Raw genomic sequence first — 19,544 nt, forward strand, 5'->3', positions numbered from 1 at the left:
TAACTGTTTGCTAATATGCGATATCTGAGTGCTCATATTACACGTAGTATAAACGACAAGTGGATGTTGTGTTATTGTACTATGCTATCATCTTCAGCATCTCGAAATTGATATTGTTTTTGTAATTATTCTGTCCTATGGCAGGTCTTTTGTTTCAACTGTCTGTTTCTTATTTGTCTAGCCAGTGTTTGTTAAGTTCAGCGTTACAAAATATTGTATATTTAGGATACATGTGACCTAATAAACGGTGAGTATTAAAGTATGAAATGTCAGAATGAAACCAGGAAAAAAAAAAAAACTCCCCAACCCAGGATCGAACCCTCGACCACCTGCATACTAACCCAAAATTCTATCCCCTGCACACTTTTTTTTTTTTAACAATACCTAAGCACCAAATGTACGGAGGTTATTACCGTACATATGGTTACAGTGTTGCGAGATTGCTACGCTTTAACGTTCTTTTTCTGCCTGATGTACTCGCCGGACGAAGTTTTGTGACAGACATTTTTTTATAGCTGGCATGTGAGGAGTCGCGCTGCGAAGCCCGGGTGCGCGAATTTCGCTTCACCCTGTAGATCACCGTTCGAGGAATGGCGTCATTTGTGGGAAATGAGTTTTTTGGCAAATGGCACATGAGTCGCTTCTAGAGAACGTTGTTAAGAACACATTAAGGAGCAATTTAGGTAACGGAAAGAGTGGCATGGATGTCTTAACGACTGAAGCACCGCAATGTGTTTATCCGTCCATGATCGGGGCCGTCTGATGACATCAAGGTACGTCGAAGGCAGTAATGACTACTTCGAGGGCGGCATAGGCAATACAAAAAAGAAACTTTAATGAGAGGATAACAAGACCTACGAACCAGCAGTGTTGTGGTTGTTGTTTACCTGTAATTGGCACTATAAAGTCAAAGTCAAAATGTGACCATATAAGATTGGTAGCAGCCAATGAGGATAATTTAAACTCTGTAGGAGCCAAGGCGGGTAAAGCAAAATGGTAGGAGCCGATGAAGTAAGAGTAGAATACACAAAAGGGTGTAAACGTAGTTATTCAGAAGTGGTAAAGGGCACGAAATTGTCCGGCGAGTTGAGTGCAGTCGGAGCCGCAGTCTTAAGAGTTCATTACGAGGGTAATCACGCCAGCAGAAGAGAAGTATAATAGAATTAATAGAATTGTGAGATAAGTATCGGCCCCAGGAAGAAAAAGTTGCAAAAGTGCGAATTGGATTAAAGAATGTATCAGAAAGGATAGTTCCAAAATAAGGGTTGAAACTAGGTGTATTTTTACACCCTAAGCGTTACTCACAGTGATAGACAGTATGTGTATGATACGTTTTTTAAATGCTACAGAAGAAAAGGTTGAAATCGATTATCTTCAGTTAAGACTAGAAAAATTACAATTAGTGGAAGAAATGACCGTAAGACAATGAAATTAAGAGCTAGTAAACTGAAAGATAGCCTTCGAGTTGATCATTTGAATAATAAAGAGAGGAAAGTCGTTTTAGAACTGTGCCTATCTTACAGTGGAGTCTTTCATCTGCAGGGAGACAACCAAACTTATATCACGTCGTCAGACATGAAATTCCGTTGATTTCAGAGGCTTAAGGAAAGGTAATTAATTTAAGACCGTATAGAATACCACATGCACAAAAAAAGATTTTGCAAGGTGAAAATAGTGTTACAAGATATTATTGTGGTACCTAGTTACAGTGCGTGGAACTCACCTCTCCTTTTAATTCCGAAAAAAGTGGACGCCAGTGGAAAGCAAACGTGCCATGTAGTAGAGGATTATAGGCATCTGGCAGTTACTAATCTATATCTCTTGTCCAGAATAGATGAGATATTAGGTCTTCATCTCACTAAGGGTTATCACCAGGTCTTATTGGACGAAAAAGACCAGGAAAAGATAGCCTTTAGCATTCCATACAGGCACTATGAGTACAAAAGAATGTTTATGAGATTAAAGACAGCCCGAAACACCTTTCAAAAATTAATGTATTCTTTCCTGATGAGACTTCAAGGTGAGAACGTGTTTGTCTTTTAGATGACATCATTGCCTCGGGACCTTCATTAGAAGAACATAACCGCAGGATGAAGGAGGACTCCAAAAGTACAATTTGAAGTTACAAATCGACAAATGTGAATTCCTGTGTAAGGAAGTTGACTTTCTAGAACATGTCCTTATTGGTGACTGCTTAAAGCCGGATCCAAAGAAAGTGGAAATACAGCAATATCCACAACGAAAGATTACAAGACAGTTGTAGGTTTTCTTGAGTTTAAGTGGATATTATTGTCAATTTTTAAGCAATGACAGTAAAATGGCAAAACCATTATACGACCTGTTGAAAAAGGGGAACAATCTATACATGGGGAATGCAACAAGAAGAGCCATTTCAACAGCTGAAGGAAAACTTGTTGAATCCTCCAATACTTCAATACTCTGATTTTGGTAGGGACTTTATAGTCAGAAATGATGTGAGCCACTGCCCTCTTGGAGCCGTTTTGAGTTAGGGCAAACTTAGTAGTGATGTATCTATCGCCTATGCGTCACGAACTATAAATAAAGCAGAGAGAAATTATAATACCGTAGAGAGGGAAACGTTGGCCATTTGTTGGGCAGTCAAACATTTCCGACCCTATTTCTTCAGGTGAAAGTTTACAATTTATATGGATCACAAGCAACTAATGTGGGTCAGCAGCATCTCAAATCCATCATCCCAATTGTTGAAGTTATGGCTGAGATTTGAGGAATATGTTTACCAAATTATCTATAAAAGCGGTAAAAAGAACTTGTTCACAGCCCTCTCAAGAATATGGTATCTTGGGCTGACCGAAGATAATGATATGAAAGAGCCCGCGAAGAATGTTAATGAGGATGATTCAAGTGATAATGTCAAGTCGTACACGCCCATGAATGATCAAGAGACGGTGATAGCTGTTCCCAGGGCTTTAGATATGGATGACGCGACAATAATTCAGTATGAAGATAGTTCGAGTGAGGAAGACAAATTGAAAATTCTTAAACAATATCATAACTCAGCGATTTGTGGACACCAAGGCGTAGGTAGGACCTATGAACGGATCTACAAGTATTGTACGTTATATGGTATGAAAGCTGATGTCGAGCTGTATATTCACAAACGCGAAAGATGTCAAAGGAATAAGATAACATAGAATAGGATGCAGATGCCTATGGAAGTAACCATAACCCCGGAATACACATTCGAACTTCGTGACATGGATATTGTAGGCCCATCAACTTAAACAGATCGAGGTAATAAATATACACTCACCTTTCAAGATGTCTTAATCAAATTTTTAGTAGCAGAACCGATCGAACAGCAAGATGCAGAAACTGTCGCTAGAGTATGGCAGTGAAGATAATATTGTAGCGTACCGTGGATATTACTATGCGACATGGGTAGTAATTTTATGAGTGAAACCATATGCTGGGTGTGCAGATTACTACACACAAGCAAGACTCAAACCACCAGTCATCATCCACAAGCAAATGGAGCATTAGAGCGACCCTATCGAACACTTGGCAGAATTAAGACGAAATGAATACCTAAAATAACATGGTAACATATTAAAGGCGTTCTTTTGAACTATAGGGTGATGGCAACACACGCAAGAATGTATTGTCCATGCTGGTTTTTGGAATTACAACAAGACCTGCAAGTGACAAAATTCCATTCGTCCCCAGATTTATATTATGATAACAAAAGTACAGTCAGCTTGTACAATGTGGCCGGAAAAATTGTAAGCTATTTTTGTCTATTAGAAGCATAAAATTTAGCATCGAGAGTTGTAGATTTTTGGCATCAGAAATTGTTGTTGTTGTTGTGGCCTTCAGTCCTGAGACTGGTTTGATGCAGCTCTCCATGCTACTCTATCCTGTGCAAGCTCCTTCATCTCCCAGTACGTACTGCAGCCTACATCCTTCTGAATCTGTTTAGTGTATTCATCTCTTGGTCTCCCTCTACGATTTTTACCCTTCACGCTGCCCTCCAATACTAAATTGGTGATCCCTCGATGTCTCAGAACATGTCCTACCAAGCGATCCCTTCTTCTAGTCAAGTTGTGCCACAAGCTCCTCTTCTCCCCAAATTCTATTCAATACCTCCTCATTAGTTATATTATCTACCCATCTATTCTTCAGCATTCTTCTGTAGCACCACATTTCGAAAGCTTCTATTCTCTTGTTGTCCAAACTATTTTCGCCCCCGTTTCACTTCCATACATGGCTACACTCCATAAAAATACTTTCAGAAACGACTTCCTGACATTTAAATCTATACTCGATGTTAACAAATTTTTCTTCTTCAGAAACGCTTTCCTTGTCATTGCCAGTCTACATCTTATATCCTCTCTACTTCGACCATCATCAGTTATTTTACTCCCCAAATAGCAAAACTCCTTTACTACTTTAAGTGTCTCATTTCCTAATCTAATTCCCTCAGCATCACCCGACTTAATTCGACTACATTACATTATCCTCGTTTTGCTTGTGTTGATGTTCATCTTATTTCCTCTCTTCAAGACACTATCCATTCCGTTCAACTGCTCTTCCAAGTCCTTTGCTGTCTCTGACAGAATTACAATTTCGTCGGCCAATCTCAAAGTTTATATTTCTTCTCCATTGATTTTAATACCTACTCCGAATTTTTCTTTTGTTTCCTTCACTGCTTGCTCAATATACAGATTGAATAACATCGGGGAGAGTCTACAAACCTGTCTTATTCCCTTCCCAACCACTGCTCCCCTTTCATGTCCCTCGACTCTTATAACTGCCATCTGGTTTCTGTACAAATTGTAAATAGCCTTTCGCTCCCCGTATTTTACCCCTGCCACCTTCAGAATTTGAAAGAGAGTATTCCAGTCAACATTGCCAAAAACCTTCTCTAAGTCTACAAATGCTAGAAACCTAGTTTTGCCTTTCCTTAATCTTTCTTCTAAGATAAGTCGTAGGGTTAGTATTGCCTCACGTGTGCCAATATTTCTACGGAATTAAAACTGATCTTCCCCGAGGTCGGCTTCTATCAGTTTTCCCATTCGTCTGTAAAGAATTCGCGTTAGTATTTTGCAGCTGTGACTTATTAAACTGATAGTTTGGTAATTTTCACATCTGTCAACACCTGCTTTCTTTGGGATTGGAATTATTATATTCTTCTTGAAGTCTGAGGGTATTTGGCCTGTCTCATACATCTTGCTCACCAAATGGTAGAGTTTTGTCAGGACTGGCTCTCCCAAGGCCATCAGTAGTTCCAATGGAATGTTGTCTACTCCCGGGGCCTTGTTTCGACTCAGGTCTTTCAGTGCTCTGTCAAACTCTTCACTCAGTATCATATCTCCTATTTCATCTTTATCTACATCCTCTTCCATTCCCATAATATTGTCCTCAAGTACATCGCCCTTGTATAGACCCTCTGTATACTCCTTCCACCTTTCTGCATTCCCTTCATTGCTTAAAACTGGATTTCCATCAAAGCTCTTGATATTCTTACAAGTGGTTCTTTTTTCTCCAAAGGTCTCTGTAATTTTCCTGTAGGCATTATCTATCTTACCCCTAGTGAGATAAGCCTCTACAACCTTACATTTGTCCTGTAGCCATCCCTGCTCAGCCATTTTCACTTCCTGTCAATCTCATTTTTGAGACGTTTTTATTCCTTTTTGCCTGCTTCATTTACTGCATTTTTATATTTTCTCCTTTCATCAATTAAATTCAATATTTCTTCTGTTATCCAAGGGTTTCTACTAGCTCTCGTCTTTTTACCTATTTGATCCTCTGCTGCCTTCACTGCTTCATCCCTCAAAGCTACCCATTCTTCTTCTACTGTATTTCTTTCTCCCATTGCTGTCAATTGTTCCCTTATGCTCTCCCTGAAACTCTCTACAACCTCTGGTTCTTTCAGTTTATCCAGGTTCCATCTCCTTAAATTCACACCTTTTTGCAGTTTTTTCAGTTTTACTCTACAGTTCATAGCCAATAGATTGAGGTCAGAGTCCACATCTGCCCCTGGAAATGTCTTACAATTTAAAACCTGGTTCCTAAATCTCTGTCTTACCATTATATAATCTATCTGATACCTTTTAGTATCTCCAGGGTTCTTCCATGTATACAACCTTCTTTTATGATTCTTAAACCAAGTGTTAGCTATGATTAAGTTATGCTCTGCGCAAAATTCTACCAGGCGGCTTCCTCTTTCATTTCTTACCCCCAATCCATATTCACCTACTATGTTTCCTTCTCTCCCTTTTCGTCTCCTTTCACTATCTGACTAATTTATTTTATTTCATCATACATTTCATCAATTTCTTCGTCATCTGCAGAGCTAGTTGGCATATAAGCTTGTACTACTGTAGTAGGCGTGGGCTTTGTGTCTATCTTGGCCACAATAATGCTGTTTGTAGTAGCTTACCCGTACTCCTATTTTTTTATTCATTATTAAACCTACTCCTGCATTACGCCTATTTGATTTTGTATTTATAACCCTGTATTTATAACCCTGTATTCACCTGTTTTAATCAGAAATTATTGAAACTTAATATGAGCATCTTCAAACGTACTAGTGGAAAACAAATATTAAATTGTCAGGTACGTAAGACAGAAAACTCAAAAGGCCTAATTGGGCAATTAGCTCGACATGAACACAAATTTCAAAAGCGCGGAGTTGCAAACTTTGTTGGAGAAATAAGCAAGGTATTATTTAGGGCTCTGGATAAAGGTAACGTTCCTGTTTTAAGAATAGGATCAACATCCTGGAAAGGGAGCCTGAAGAATTATTAAAAAATGGTTCAAATGGCTCTGAGCACTATGGGACTCAACTGCTGTGGTCATAAGTCCCCTAGAACTTAGAACTACTTAAACCTAACTAACCTAACTAACCTAAGGACAGCACACAACACCCAGCCATCACGAGGCAGAGAAAATCCCTGACCCCGCCGGGAATCGAACCCGGGAACCCGGGCGTGGGAAGCGAGAACGCTACCGCACGACCACGAGATGCGGGCGAAGAATTATTAACATTATCAAAATAAGAGGTAACGATCGACAAGGCCACTTTACACAGCTTTAGTCACACGGTTAGTTCACTTGCAAGGAACGAAATGATCATTACAGAAGGGATGCCGAAGTGAAAACAACACGTTGCAAAACATAAAAATACCACTGATTGACAGCTGCGAATGGCTGATATCCACTTACTCTAAATGAGCAACTTATACAGTTAATGTCTGTATTTAGTGAACTTGAACGAGAGTATGACTTATTAATCACAGCAATAGTAGATGCCGACAAGGATATCTGGAACTGCCCTTAATTTATCTACTTCTACATGGAGACTCTGCATATCACATTTATGGGCCTGGCAGAGGATTTATCGGACCACCTTCAGAATAATTCTACATTATTCCGATCTCGTACACCGCGCAGAGAAAACGAACACGTACATCTTTCCGTGCGAGCTCTGATTTTCCCTATTTTCTTATGATTATCGTTTCTCCCTATGTAGGTCTGCGTCAGAAAAATGTTTTCGGATTCGGAGGGGAAACTTGGTGATTGCAATTTCGTGAGGAGATTCTGCCGCAAGAAGAAACGTCTTGGTTTTAATGATGACCGCCCCAAATCCTGTATGACTTCACTGACATTCTCTCCCCAATATCGCGATAGTACAAAACGTGCTGCCCTTCTTTGAACTTTCTCGATGTACTCCGTCAATCCTACCTGGTAAGGATCCCACACCGCGCAGCATGATTCTAAAAGAGGACGGACAAGCGTAGTGTAGGAGTCTCTTTAGTAGATCTGTTACATTTTCTAAGTGTCCTGCCAATAAAATGCAGTCTTTGGTTTGCTTTCCCCACAACCTTTTCTTTGTGTTGCCTTCAATTTAAGTTGTTCGTAATTGTAATTCCTAGGTATTTAGTTGAACTGACGGCCTTTAGATTTGACTGATTTATCGTGTGAGTTCAACGATTCCTTTTAGCACTCATGTGGATGACTCTAGACTTTTCGTTATTTAGGGTCAATTGCGAATTTTTGTACTATACAGATATCTTTTCTAAATAGTTTTGCATATTATTTTCATCTCCTGATGACTTCACTAGTCAATAAACGACAGCTTCATGTGCAAACAAGACGGCTGCTCAGATTGTTTCCTAAATCGTTTATATGGATAAGTAACAGCAGATGGCCTATAACACTATCGTGGGGAACGCCAGAAATCATTTCTGTTTTACTCGATGACCTTCCGTCAATTACTGCAGACTCTGACCTTTCTGACAGAAAATCACGAATCCAGTCACATAGACGATGCTCCATAAGCACACAATTTCACTACAAGCCGTTTGTGTAGTACAGTGTCAAAAGTCTTCTGGAAATCTAGGAATACGGAATCAATTTCAAATCCCTTGTCGATAGCACTCAACACTTCCTGTGAGTAAAGAGCTAGTTGTGTTTCACAAGAACGATGTTTTGTGTATCCGTGTTGGCTATGCGTCAATAGACCGTTCTCGTCTAGGTAACGCATAATATGCGAATGCAAAATGTGTTCCAAAATGTTGCTATATGAATAGTTAAATATCTGGAACTAATTAATGAGGAGATTAAAGATGAGCAATACCTAGTAGCACTTACTGAAAAAAAGGTATTAGTCAATGAAGGTAATTGTGGCAGGTGTATTTATTGCTGAAAATATATTGAGTTATGTGTTAAACACCCCTTTAGTTGACACCAGTGTATTTCATGTTTATAAGCCAAAACAGACAGCCATAAAGATTGTTCACATATACAGCTCCGGAAAAAGAATTTCTGTTAATGGACGATACTAAGAGGGTCGAAAGCCTATCGCCGTTGTCAAGAAAGTCATTGGGTTGCACCCTATCGTCATCAAAAGAATGTTGGTACAATTTCATTGCATCACTCAAACTAAAATACTGTCTTTGCGGTGCCGAGGATGCTACCTGACTACCAGATGCCTGCTGCTCGTTAGGCCACATTTTTCTGAAGAATCTCTTTCCCACCTTCCGCTGCGGTGCGTCGTTATCTCGTGGCCGAGTGCTGCTACTGGCTCGGTCCGGTAGTGCGCTCCCCTTCTTTGGTGGAGCGTGCACTCGCCCGTGCTCTTCGAAGCCGTCGCTCGACTGGCGGACCCCCTTACTCTCTCCTGTCTTCTGCTCGCCTTGCCTCCCGACGTCCGCCTCCGACGTCCGCCTCGTCTAAACTTCTTTCCCCTTCCTCGTCTAAGAAGACAGTTCGTCTAAACTTCGGGCTGAGCGGATAAGGAATGAGGAACCTCGATGTTAAGTTTCGAGAAGTAGAGTGTGGGCTCTTCCAAGTTATAGTTCTCTGGGGTTCTCTGGAAAGGAAGTCAAAAGGAAGGATTAAGATGTAGTGCAAGCTATTGAGAATATAACTGAGAAACTGAGAAAACGTAGAAAGGCGCCGTTACCTTGTGCGAGTAGATGCCGCGAAATTATAAGTACCGCCCGAGGGCAAAAGAGCCGGCACTCGTCTTCAGGCCACAAGTGGCCCATCGGGGCCATCCGACCGCCGTGACATCCTCAGCTGAGGATGCGGATAGGAGGGGCATGTGGTAAGAACACCGCTCTCCCGGTCGTTATGATGTTTTTCTTTGACCGGAGCCGCTACTATCCGGTCGAGTAGCTACCCAATTGGCATCACGAGGCTGAGTGTATCCCGAAAAATGGCAACAGCGCATGGCGGCTGGATGGTCACCCATCCAAGTGCCGGCCATGCCAGACAGCACTTAACTTCGGTGATCTCACAGGAACCAGTGTATCCACTGCGGCAAAGCCGTTCCCCAAAAGTACCAGCCCGAGGGCAAAAGTACCGCCCGAGGGCAAAAGTACCGCCTCGAGGCAAAAGTACGGGCCCTAGGGCAAAAGTACGGGCCCTAGGGCAAAAGTACCTGCCCGAGGGCAAAAGTACCGGCCCGAGGGCAAAAGTACCGCCTGAAGGCAAAAGTACCGCCTGAGGGAAAAGTACCGCCTCGAGGCAAAAGTACGGGCCCTAGGGCAAAAGTACAGGCCCGAAGGCAAAAGTACCGGCGCAAGGGCAAAAGTACCGCCAAAAGTACCGCCCGAGGGCAGAAGTACCGCCAGAGGACAGAAGTACCGTCTGAGCGCAAAACTAGCTCCTCCAGGCAAACGTACCAGCCCCAGGGCAAAGCAGCTCAGAGGCGACGTCGGAGGTGGAGTTCAAACGGAATCCCCATTACCGGTTAAGCTGTCGGTTATATACGATAGTGTGACGTTACGCCAGCCTCTGGGAAAACTCGTATTAATCTGTATCGCTTCCACCCTTCGTCCTGTCACGCAGTCTCTCGGTTGTGGAATCTTACTTCTTATAACATACCACGCAGCTCTTCTTCTGATCCACAACCCTGCTGTGTGTGGAAGCTATCCGGGCCTCCAAAAGACATTAACCCATCCAGCGCCAACTTCCACCGCTATGTTATAATACCATAGCTCTCCGTATCACAACGGCAACTTGATCTGTAGCCTACTGCAATTTATTCGCGACACGAGGTACAGCTTAGATGACAAGTTGTTCACGATTGAACTGCTATCGCTTAGCCGATAGGATAGCAGGTGTCGCAACTGCGCAAAGCATCGCTCTTCGACAAGCGTGGTAGCAGGCCTTACACGAGGTACCGGAACTCGATAGGCAGCGTTCGGCATGTCCGCAGAAGGCGCTCGAATATTCTGCGATACTGCTGAATGGAAATTTTTCGTTTCGGCTTCCGCGACGCCACAGTTCGCGACAGGCCGCCGACCAGGTCGCTCCTCGGCTGGCTCACCCTTTCTAGTGAAGTTGGGACGATGACAACAGCTTCTGAACGTTCCACCATCCTGCAGTCCGGACGCTTACGGCTTCGGTGACATGGTATCCTGCGGTTCGGCTGACGCGAAAACATTAAAGCAAAGCGGAGCAGACGTGTGTCTGAGAAAAAACACTGTGATGGAAAACGTGTATTCCTAGCTTCGCAGTTCAGACAAACACCAATGTTGTTCAGCTTTTAAATTGCTCTATCATCCCTTGAAGCTCTTTGCACGACGTTTCCTGTTTATAAATATCGCCAAGTAAGAGCGAGATTCACTGTAAATAAAGTTTTGTCATCGTGGAAATGGGCCAGCAGGGCATTCTTATAGCGCAGTTGCTCCTGCTTACGTCTTCTGAACCACTAAAGAGTGAGGGCGCTATGCCTTCATCAGCCCCTCTAACGGCACCTGTCAAAAGATTGCACTTCCACCTGTAACTTCTATCACTACAACGGAACTATTGGCAATATGGGAACCGGTTTATTATGGAATACAGACATCTGAGCTCATACTGATAATCAAGGACAACTGCCCTGCCCTGCTCGATAGACCTGTTCTTGCCCTACCACTGAAGTTACGCAACGTACGGCGCGGTTGGTACTTGACTGGTGATAGCCAGGAAACACCGGGTGCCGTATGCTCAAGGACACGCAAGCTGCCAAAGTGGGGTCAAATCTAAAGACTTGCACCAGACCTTCAAGTCATACGTTATCATTAACTATTATACTCATAGAAGAATGGAAAACCTGGTAGAAGCCGACCTCGAAGAAGATCAGTTTGCATTCAGGAGAGATGTAAGAACACAGTACCGCAGTACAAGCTTGGTAGCAGGCCTTACACGAGGTACGGGAACTCGATAGGCAGCGTTCGGCATGTCCGCAGAAGGCGCTCGAATATTCTGCGATACTGCTGAACGGAAATCGCTGATCGCACAACTTCTTATAGAAGATAGGTAAGGAAAGGCAAACCAACATTTATAGCATTTGTAGATTTAGAGAAAGCATTTGACAATGTTGACTGCAGTACTCTTTCAAACTGAAAGGTAGAGGGGGTAAAATACAGGGAGCGAAAGGCTATTTAAAATTTGTACAGAAACCAGATGGCAGTTACAAGAGTCGAGGGGCACGAAACGGAAGCGGTGGTTCAGAAGGGAGTGAGACAGTATTGTTGCCTATCTCCCATGTTATTCAATCTATATATTGAGCAAGCAGTCCAGGAAATAAAAGAAAAATTTAAAGTAGGAATTAAAATCCATGGAGGAGAAATAAAAACCTTGGAGTTTGCCGACGACATTGTAATTCTGTCACAGACAGCAAATGACTTCGAAGAGCAGCTGAACGGAATGGACAGTCTCTTGAAAGGAGGATGTAAGATGAACAACAACAAAAGCAAAACGAGGATAATGGAATGTAGTCGAATTGAATCAGATGATGCTGCGGGAATTAGATTAGGAAATGAGACACTAAAAGTAGTAGATGAGTTTTGGAAGCAAAATAGCTGCTGATGGTCGAAGTATGGAGGATACAAAATGCAGACAAGCAATGGCAAGAAAAGCGTTTCTGAAGAAGAGAAATTTATTAACATCGAGTATAGATTTTAGTGTCAGGACGTCCTGTCTGAAAGTATTTACATGCAGTGTAGCTAAGTATGGAAGTGAAATATGCGCGATAAACAGCTTGGACAAGAAGAGAATATAAGCTTTTGAAATGTGGTGCTACAGAAGAATGCTGAAGATTAGATGGGTAGATCACGTAACTAATGGGGAGTTACTAAATATCAGTGGGGAGAAGAAAAAGTTGTCGCACAATCTGACTAGAAGAAAGGATCGGTTAATAGGACACGTTCTGAGGCATCAAGGGATCACCAATTTAGTACTGGAGGGAAGTTTGGGCGTTAAAAACCGTAGAGGAAGACCAAGAGATGAAACCAGTAAGCAGATTCAGAAGGATGTAGATGAAGAGGCTTGCACAGGACAGAGCAGCATGAAGAGCTGCATCAAACAGTCTTCGGACTGAAGACCAAAACAATAGCACTCACATACTCCCAAAACACTACGGCAGAAATTACAAAATAAAAAATTCGACACGCAAACGAAGAAACATACAAGGTGTGAGGAGTATAAGAGCAGATATTTTTATTGGTGTCAGATGAGAGTACACTCAACAACATTACATCAGCATTTACTTCGTTTGCAGACTAATAATTATACGTATTAGGATAAGTCTGATTTTAGGTTGGTTAGTACCTCCATGTACACTTGACAAAAGCAAGCCATTAATGTTTGTTTTCTCCTGGACAACAGGAGGTTTGGGCGCAAAACGGATTCTCTGTAATGACAGTCGTAGTCCACTTAGTGGCACAGTTACGACTATGCAGTAATTAATCATCTGATGTGTTTGTGCGAAGACTGTTATATACAGAGAAAAAATCGACTGACACACAGAAATGAGTACATGTTAATGTTCCAATGATCGCAATATCTGTAGCTATACCACTAACACCATATATATTGGAGACCATCTTAGAAGCAAGGAAAACTGACAGACTTTGTTTATTATGTGTAGAACGACACAATGGGATACTACATGAAGAAATAGTCGACTAGCTGGAAATGAGGAGTTTTACTGAGGTATAATTTCGTCGGCCAGGCCGGCAGCGGTGGTCTAGCGGTTCTAGGCGCTCAGTCCGGAACCGCGCGACTGCTACGGTCGCAGGTTCGAATCCTGCCTCGGGCATGGATGTGTGTGATGTCCTTAGGTTAGTTAGGTTTAATTAGTTCTAAGTTCTAGGGGGCTGATGACCACAGATGTTAAGTCCCATAGTGCTCAGAGCCATTTGAACCATTTTTTTTTTCGTCGGCCACAAATCCCTCACACTGATTTCAAACCTATGATCAAAAAGGCTCTTTACAATGACAGGAAAACTAAATGCCACGTGTCTCAGCAATATAAGGGCAGACACCTAGCGGCCATACAATCGGACGTCTCTCTAGACCGTGATTCCACTACGTGAAGTTACGTAAACGTCATATGACGACCGTCATTCGTACAAAGGTGGGACACGAATTTTACGCCGCACATTGACATCAAGTAGAAGTTCCCTTTTCTGGATGGTAAGACCAGCATTAAGCTCGCGTGGCCGATCTGAATCATATGACCCTGAAGCATAAGACAGTACTGTACGGAAAATAGGTTGTAAGGGTTTTTCCTCTACCTACAGTTGTTACCTCCTTAATCTATAAGTTCGATGTAGACAAGTATAATTTGTTCGTGGAATACTTAAAACGAGCTGACATACAGATTTAAACATGGTGGCCCAAGGAGACAGACCAATTACAGTAATATGTTGTGCATTTTAGTATACAGGGTGGTCCATTGATAGTGACCGGGCCTAATATCTCACGAAATAAGCATCAAACGATGAAACCTCAAAAAACGAAACTCGTCTAGCTTGAAGGGGGAAACCAGATGGCGCTATGGTTGGTCGACTAGATGGTGCTGTCATAAGTCAAACGGATATCAACTGCGTTTTCTAAAAATAGGAACCCCCATTTTTATTACATATTCGTCTAGTACGTAAAGAAATACGAATGTTTTAGCTGGACCACTTTTTTCGCTTTGTGATAGATGGCGCTGTAATAGTCACAAACGTATACCATAAGTACGTGGTACCACGTAACGGTATTTGCTTCGTGATACATTATCCGTGTTAAAATGGACCGTTTACCAATTGCGGAAAAGGTCGATATCGTGTTCATGTATGCCTATTGTGATCAAAATGCACAACGGGCGTGTGATATGTATGCTGCTCGGTATCCTGGACGACATCATCTAAGTGTCCGGACCGTTCGCCGGATAGTTACGTTATTTAAGGAAACAGGAAGTGTTCAGCCATATGTGAAACCTCATCCACGACCTGCAACAAATGATGATGCCCAAGTAGGTGTTTTAGCTGCTGCCGCGGCTAATCCGCACATCAGGCAGAGAAATTGCGCGAGAATCCGGAATCTCAGAAACTTTGGTGTTGAGAATGCTACATCAACATCGATTGCACCAGTACCATATTTCTATGCACCAGGAATTGCATGGCGACGACTTTGAACGTCGTGTACAGTTCCGCCACTCGGCACAAGAGAAATTACGGAACGATGACAGATTTTTTGCACGCATTCTATTTAGTGACGAAGCGTCATTCGCCAACAGCGGTAACGTAAACCAGCATAATATGCACTATTGGGCAACGGAAAATCCACGATGGCTGCGACAAGTGGAACATCAGCGACCATGACGGGTTAATGTATGGTGCGGCATTATGGGAGGAAGGATAATTGGCCCCCATTTTAGCTATGGCAATGTAAATGGTGCAATGTATGCTGATTTCCTACGTAAAGTTCTATCGATGTTACTACAAGATGTTTCACTGCGTGACAGAATGGCGATGTACTTCCAACATGAACGATATCCGGCACATAACTCGCATGCGGTTGAAGCGGTATTGAATAGCATATTTCATGACAGGTGGATTGGTCGTCGAAGCACCGTACCATGGCCCATACGTTCACCGGATCTGATGTCCCCGGATTTCTTTCTGTGGGGAAAGTTGAAGGATATTTGCTATCGTGATCCACCGACAACGCGTGACAACATGCGTCAGCGCATTGTCAATGCATGTGCGAACATTACGGAAGGTGAACTACTCGCTGTTGAGAGTAATGTCGTTACACGTATTGCCGAATGCGTTGAGGTTGACGGACATGATTTTGAGCATTTATTGCATTAATGTGGTATTACAGGTAATCACGCTGTAACAGCATGCGTTCTCAGAAATGATAAGTTCAGAAGGGTACATGTATCACATTGGAACAACCGAAATAAAATGTTCAGACATTCCTACATTCTGTATTTTAATTTAAAAAACCTACCTGTTACCAACTGTTCGTCTAAACTTGTGAGCCATATGTTTGTGACTATTACAGTGCCATCTATCACAAAGCGAAAAAAGTGGTCCAACTAAGACATTCATATTGCTTTACGTACTTCACAGTATGTAATAAAAAATGGGGGTTCCTATTTAAAAAAACCTCAGTTGATATCCGTTTGATGTATGGCAACGCCATCTGGTTTCCCTTTTCAAGCTAGACGAGTTTCGTTCTTTGTAGTTTTTTCGTTTGACGCTTATTTCGTGAGATACTTGGCCCGGTCACTATCAATGGACCACCTATCGTGCCGGACCAGCTCCTGCCCCGTGGACTGCAGCAACTCGACGTCACATGGATTCGACAAGTCGCTGAGAGATCCCCTGTACAAATAGTGAGTTTTCCTGCCTTTAGAGCCGTCCATAATTGCGAAAGCGTTGCCAGTTTCGTATTTTGTGCACGAACTCAGCTCTCGATTATGTCCCATAAATGTTCGTGGGATTCATGTCGGGCGATCTGGATGGCCAAATCATTCGCTCGAGTTGTTCAGAAAGTTATCCAAATAAATTGCGGACAGTTGTTCAAATGGTTCAAATGGCTCAGAGCACTATGGGACTCAACTGCTGTGGTCATCAGTCCCCTAGAACTTAGAACTAATTAAACCTAACTAACCTAAGGACATCACACACATCCATGCCCGAGGCAGGATTCGAACCTGCGACCGTAGCAGCAGCGCGGCTCCGGACTGGAGCGCCTAGAACCGCACGACCACCGCGGCCGGCGCGGACAGTTGTGGCCGAGTGACATGGGGCATTATCATCGATATAAATTCCATCGTTGTTTGGTCTCCAAGTAGCTGAACATAAGCATTTCCAGTTAATGATCAGTTCAGTTGGACCACAGGACCCAGTCCACTCCACGTCAACACAGCCCCACCGTTATGGAGCCACCACCAGCTTGCACAGTTAACAACTTGGGCCCATGGCTTCCTGCAGTCTGCGCCACACTCGAACCATACCATCAGCTCTTGTCAGCTGAAATCGAGACTCATCTGATTGGGCCATGGTTTTCCAAGCTGTGGCAGAGCGGTTCTAGGCGCTTCAGTTCGCTCGATGGGACTGAGAAGTACTGTACCACCCACCATACTCTCCGGACGTAAGTCCTTGTGACTCTGATTTGATTCCGAAGATGAAGGAACCACTTCGTGGCATTCGCTTGTAATGTTGCTACTTTAATTTTGCTAGCTGCTGTGTAATGTTGTAACTTTAATTTGGTATGCTGATATCGGTGCTAATTGACAATGAAAGTGGGTTAAAAGCCTTGATCTGTCTGGGGACGTTAACCGTGGATTACTGGGCAACTGTTTCATCAGATATTTAGTCTAGGTTTACCAAGCAGACTAACATGAATGATAATCTTTTAATAGTCATACAAAACCGGTAATATATATATAAAAAGAGAATTTAAATAAAAAGAAAGAAATCAGTTTATATTTGGAAATTTATTTTATGATTGTTCATTGAAATTTCAGCATATTATACGTGAGTTATAACTGAGCTGGTGCCTTATTTACGATTGAAAAATGTGAGATTGTAATCTTACGGAACACATAAAATATGGAGCCAAGATTGGGAGACTGCATACGACACTGCATTCATAAAATAACTCACGAAGAACATTGAAACATAAGCAAGAAGAAATTAACCACAACCAACAGATTCAGTTTTTTACCCAAAGAAATTACGTTCATACCACAATCCTGTCCGTCATGTAATTACCACACACTGGTATACTAAATTCATATTAACTCTTTGTGAAGTCTTCGCAAAAAGAATAGCTGAGGGCTACTTTGATGATTACACCACATGCTCCACGTGGTCAACTTGGTTTACACAAAGCGTACAACTCCACAATAATTTGGTAATTAAAATACATTAGATCGAAAAGCAATTGACAAAAGCAAAACCTTGAACTGGTTACTAACGTCTTACTATTAACCTGATGGGTCAAACAGTTATATAAGCACGTGGTACTGGTCTCGCAAAGTACACTCCACGTGGGTTGAACATAAAGAAAAGCATAAAGAAAAGTTGTTATATTGTAAAATATTGTCAAGACGAGACGTTATAATCACACAAGCATTCACATTTAAGATTGATGAACTTAGTTAGAGTTACTGATCAACACGTGGTTCTACTTTACTCGCAAAGTAATGACAAAGCAACTACCCCAAAATAATCTGAACTTCACACGAGAATTACACTACGCTGCAATTTAAGATAACCTTAGATATTTTAGAGCTAAACCCGAGATAAAGATGATTAAATTTTCAGTTAGGCTGAACTTCACAAATCCATTGTCCTATGGACTTAGCAGACACGCGCTTAGCCGGAGATCTTACCACTTCAGACGCTCGCCACCGCCAGACTGCAACTCTCTACCGCCCAGCGTTCTTCCTGAGGGTGGCTCACAAAGACAAACGGAAGTGGCCAGAGGGGCAGCTTCCTATACCAACATGACAACGGACGGACAGAACCATACTAAGGATAGAAACCTCTTTGCTTTTAGGAAGCGTAGCTACCTGTTCCGACGTTGGTCCTACTGTTCTCTAGCAGACAGGCTTGTCTGCTACCCTCAAGCATGCAACTAGAAATACATATGCTCATTCATCCTCTCACACAAAAGGGAAGGGGGATGACAGTATCTTATCATATACAGTATATAACAGAAAGCGGATGTAGGTTCCGTATGAGACTGTGTGACATGAATTACATATAAGAATTACATATAAACTGTGCTTTAAAGTGTAGTAGTGTGCAGATCGTTCTTGTCTACGTGTAAAGGTAACACGTTCCACTACTCAGTCTCCTCCCAGATAGTCAGAAACGCCACAGTAAATTTAGAAGAGGAATTTATTCCATAAATGACAACAGATTTAAGAAATCAAACATGAAAGGAATCCAACAGAGACCTTTCATAACCCCAACGCTCCGGGAAAAGACTGTGCAGGGAATTTTCTGGCCATGCTAGGACATTCCCAAGCAGGCTTCTCACACCCTACTTAAACCAAAAGTGTAAAGAAAAGGCAAAAGGTCACCAGCTACTTGCTAAAACACAATAATTTCAACAAATCTTTAAAATCTACTAATTTCAAACAGAAAAAAAAGAACACAATCTGTGACACCTATTTAAAAGATAGTGTAGACCTAATTCGGTCAGCAAGTAAAAACAATGGTTCCTGTGTCATTAATATGAAAACAATTTCTGGTTGTTACCCTTATGGAGTTCACCAGTATTTGCTCATTGCAAGAGCCAACTGATCACAGGCAAATTTATGACTGTTTATTAACAAGCAAAATTTATGAAAATAGCAAAGGTGCCACAGCAATTAAAAAAGAACATGAAATAACATCAGTATTATAAAGCAGAACATTACAATGCACAATCCGCAAAAGCAAAAATTGATAAGAAAAAAACCATGTTTTACAAAGTCGTTATCGCAAAAAAATTTTATATCTTATAAAACTAATAATTTGTAGAATTAACATAACTATGTGGCATTAATTTAATCTCTCTACTATATTTCAGTTACTTAGCAAACAATGAGCACTGTGTCATTATACTGAAAATACAATTAATTATGTGATTGTTACCCTTAAGGGGTTCCTCACTATAAATATGCCTCACGCAAAGGCTAATCGATCACAGTCCAATGAGAATGAATAGCAATCTGACTGATAAACGAAGCAATGCCACATGAATGAATTTACGAAACAAAATAACACAAA

Source organism: Schistocerca piceifrons, chromosome 4, assembly GCF_021461385.2.
Source record: "Schistocerca piceifrons isolate TAMUIC-IGC-003096 chromosome 4, iqSchPice1.1, whole genome shotgun sequence".
NCBI lineage: Eukaryota > Metazoa > Arthropoda > Insecta > Orthoptera > Acrididae > Schistocerca > Schistocerca piceifrons.